Here is a 4723-nt window from a genome sequence, read left to right as displayed (position 1 = left end):
GTCTAGGCATGGCCGAATGGCCAGCCTCCCAAAGAGGGTTCAATCATAAAAACATGATCAAAAGCTCTCTAATACAATAGTAAAAGGTCCTACTTATAGAGAACTAGTAGCCTAAGGTTTACAGAGATGAGTAAATGACATAAAAATCCACTTCCGGGCCCACTTGGTGTGTGCTTGGGCTGAGCAATGAAAAATTTTCGTGTAGAGACTCTTCTTGGAGTTAAACGCCAGCTTTGGTGACAGTTTGGGCGTTTAACTCCCATTCTTGTGCCAGTTCCGGCGTTTAACGTTGGAAAATCTAAAGGTGACTTTGAACGCCGGGTTGGGCCATCAAATCTTGGGCAAAGTATGGACTATCATATATTGCTGGAAAGCCCAGGATGTCTACTTTTCAACGCCGTTGAGAGCGCGCTAATTGGGCTTCTGTAGCTCCAGAAAATCCACTTCGAGTGCAGGGAGGTCAGAATCCAATAGCATCTGCAGTCCTTTTCAGTCTCTGAAACAGATTTTTGCTCAGGTCCCTCAATTTTAGCCAGAAAATACCTGAAATCACAGAAAAACACACAAACTCATAGTAAAGTCCAGAATAGTGAATTTTAACTAAAAACTAATAAAAATATACTAAAAACTAACTAGATCATACTAAAAACAATGCCAAAAAGCGTACAAATTATCCGCTCATCAAGGGCCTAAAAGAAATGAAATCTTGGCCTAAAAAGTTCAAATGAACTCCTCCCCCTAACTATATGCTTGTGGTGTGAAGATGTCAAGTGAAAAGCTTGAGACTGAGCGGTTAAAGTCGTGATCCAAAGCAAAATAGTGTGCTTAACAACTCTGGACACCGCTTTCTGGGGATTCTAGCAAAGCTGAATCACAATTCAAAAGAGTTCACCTAGTTAAGTGTCTGTGGCATTTATGTATCCTGTGGTAATATTAGAAAACAAAGCACTTAGGGTCACGGCCAAGACTCAAAAGAAGCTGTGTTTAAGAACCAAAAAGAACTAAAATAGGAGAGTCAATGATATCATCTGGATTTTGAGTTCCTAAAAGACGCCAATTATTCTGAGCTTCAAAGGAAAGTGATATGCCAAAACTATTCAGAAGTGAATAGCCACTAGCCCCACTCATCTAATTGAAACTGAGCTTCATTGAATAACTCTGAGATTTATTGTATCCTTCTCTTCTTTTTAATCCTACTTTGTTTTTTTTTTTTGCTTGGGACAAGCAACAGTTTAAGTTTAGTATTTTGATGAGCGGATATTTTATACATTTTTGGCCTCATTTTCATATAGAGTTTGTTATGTTTTGTTTAAGTTCTTTTATGTTTTCATATGTTTTAAGGAAAAATTCATATTTTTGGATTCTACTTTGGGTTTGTGTGTTTTATGATGATTTCATGTATTTTCTGGCTGAAATTAAGGAGTTTTGGAAAATGTCTAATTCAGAGACAGAGAAAGGACTGCATATGTTGTCAGATTCTGACCTTCATGCACTCGAATGAGCATTTTTGGAGCTATAGAAGTCCAAATGGCCCACTCTTAATGGCTATGGAAAGCTAACATCTAGAAATTTCCAGAAATATATAATAGTTTATACTTTGCTTTGGAAATAAAGATCCAAAACTGGCGTTCAACGCCAGCACTTCACTCTCTTCCTGGCGTTGGATGCCCAAAAGGGAGCAGCTGGTGTCCAACACCCAAAAAGGAGTTCAAAGCTGGTGTTCAATTCCCAAGAAGGGTACTAGCTCGTGGAGACACCCTTAGCTTAGATCAAACACTCACCAAGTGGGCCCAAAAAGTGGATTTTCAAGCTATCAACCTAGGTAAACCTATTTCTGTAATTCTCAGTTATTAGATTAGTATATATAGGAGAAGATCACCCATGTATAGGATCTTAGACCACAACTTCTTCCCACACTTTTACTTTCGAACATTATTGTAACCTGTGAGTCACTAACCTCCTAGGTTAAGATTAGGAGCTCTGTTGATTCTTATGGATTAATAATATCACTATTTTATTTCAATCTATGATTGATTCCATTCTAAGATGTATCTTCATTCTTCATCCTAATGAATTGGGTGTGTAACTTGACCATCATCCCTATTTCACATGGGTTCTTGCGAGTATTTTATGAGATAGTACTAAACCACAATCTTTATTGTACATCTCTTAGACGGCTAATCCATGACTTTGTTGGGTACTTGGAGACATCAGTGCAGCCGAGGTACGGGGTGATTAGGGCCTTTGTGATATAGACTAGAATCCAAGGAGCAGCGTTCTCTGATCCAGAAGATCCGACCTTGTTTGTGGCGCTTTGAGTAGAATCATCAATGGAATGGACTGCTAGAGCTTCACCCTCATTCAGATTAGATGACCGCTGACCCAACATTTGATCTGAAGTAGAAGAGATTAATAATCGCTGACCTGGCGTTAATCATTTACAGCCTGCCATGGAATGAATCATTAGGAGTTGGAGTAGATGGTGAGAAAACTTGAACCAGAAGGAAAAAGCATCTCCGAAGCCTCAACCATTCTCTCATCACTGATTTCACATCTATCTAGTAACGTTTTATTTATTTATCTATTTTATGGATTTTTCACAACAACTATCATCTTTTTGAATAGTCTTACTAAGATCTACAAGGTAGCCATTGCTTGCTCAAACCAACAATTCTCGTGGGATCAACCCTCACTCATCTGAGGTGTTACGTGGACAACCCGGTGCACTTGCTAGTCTATTTGTGCGAATATTGCAGAGTTAATTTCGTGCACCAACAACGACAGCTTCAACCCTCCGTGACGATGACGGTGGCCAGGCTCCCTTCTAGCGGCACCGACATGCACGAACGGTGGCATTAGTTTCTCTTTCTTCGTGTCGAATCATCATTTATCTCCAATTTTGCTTCTGTTTCTGGTTTTGCTAATCAGATTGTTAATCACATGTTTCTTATTCTGATTTTGTTAATCCACTAATTTTGATTCTGATTTTGATTTTGTTAATCACATTGTTTTCAATTTTGATTCTTTGTTCTTCTACTTTTGTTACTTCGACATCTGATTTTTCTTATTTTGATGCTTTTGATTTTGCTTCTGTTTTTAATTCTGCATCTGATTCTTTATTCTTTAAATTTTGATGCTTGTGTTACTTCTGTTTCTGCTTCTATTTCTATTTCCAGTTTTGCTTCAACTTTGTTTCCAATTATGCTTATGCTTCTGCTTCATTGTTGTTGCTGAAGAAGAAGAAGAAGAAAGAAAACAAGAGATGACTTCATTGTTTTTGCTTTTGATTAATTGTTCTTGTGCTTCTGATTCGGATTCAGACTCAGATTCATTGTTCTTGTGCTTCATTATTTTTTCTTTTGATTCATTGGTGCTAATTTTATTGTTGTTGTTGCTGGTGATTTCGTTGTTGTTGTTGCTGTTGATGGAGAAGAACGAAAAAGAATAATAAAAATTGTATATTTTGGTGAAGAAGGAGAAGGGTATTTTGGTTCGAAGGATGGTTTTAAAAATAAGTTAAATCTTACGGACGATTTTATAAGAAAAAAAGATTGAGGACGAAAAAAATTTTCAGCCCCTACCTTTGGGACCAAAATCGTACTTAACCCTATTAAAAAAAGTATAATCTTATCAAGAGCAAGAGTTGATGAGAATCAAGAAGAGACAACGGTTGTTATCAGTAATGAAAATTATTATGACAAATACGATTAATGATGGAGATTTAGGGGTACGTCTAAAATGAGCACAATAATTATGTGCTTATTGGATGTGCTATATTTATATAGACCATTAGATTTTATTAGATAAAAATCAAAGGTAAATATAAAAGAAGAGCATTGATGGACTCTAATAAATACAGAATATCCAAGTACATAAATAAATTTTTAAATGACAACGCTTTAATACACAATACTTTAAATGGAAATAGAATCTTTTATTCTTAAATAATTAAATATAAAATATATAAATACAAAATATATGAGTACTTTTTATTTATTAAGATTAATTATTATGAAAAAAATTTTATAATATTAAAAAATTATATTAAAATGATATTTTAAATTGATATACAGTAACAGATTCAATATGTTTTCTGATTTCAATGTTATTATATGATTATAATTATTTAATATATAAAAAAGTTACTAGATAGTATATATATATTAGGGGTGGTAATGCGGGCTGCCCCGTCCTGCCCCACCTAGGCCCGCATCATAAGTGGGATGGGTTGACCCGTCCCGCCAACTAAAGTGGGTACAAAATACTAACCATTTGACTTTGTTTTTTTTTTTAAAAATAAAATTAATTAAAATTAACAAAAAAATAATAATTAAATAATTAAATACAAATAAAAAATAGTCAAATTATAATATAATTTTTTTACTATCTTTTTTTAAAATTTTAACTTCAATAAAATTGTTTAAAATAATATTTATCAATAGAACCATCTTTATTTTAGAAAATAAGTCACATAATTTGAACATATATACGAAATTATAAAATAAAACAAATAAAGTCACATAATTGAAACATATAGACATAATTTGACGAATTTTTTTAATTTGACAAGTCTCAAATTCTAACCCGACCCACTCTTTTTAGCGGTTCGATGGATCGGCCTAACGGATTCGACCCGTTTTACCACCCCTAATATATATATATATATAAAAGAAGATTATCACATACTTTATTATATAAAGATAGAAATTTTTTGTTCTAAAAA

This window comes from Arachis duranensis, chromosome 9 (assembly GCF_000817695.3).
Source record: "Arachis duranensis cultivar V14167 chromosome 9, aradu.V14167.gnm2.J7QH, whole genome shotgun sequence".
In the NCBI taxonomy this organism is placed as follows: domain Eukaryota; kingdom Viridiplantae; phylum Streptophyta; class Magnoliopsida; order Fabales; family Fabaceae; genus Arachis; species Arachis duranensis.
The sequence above is the reverse complement of the archived record's forward strand: the minus strand, read 5'-3'. Positions refer to the sequence as shown.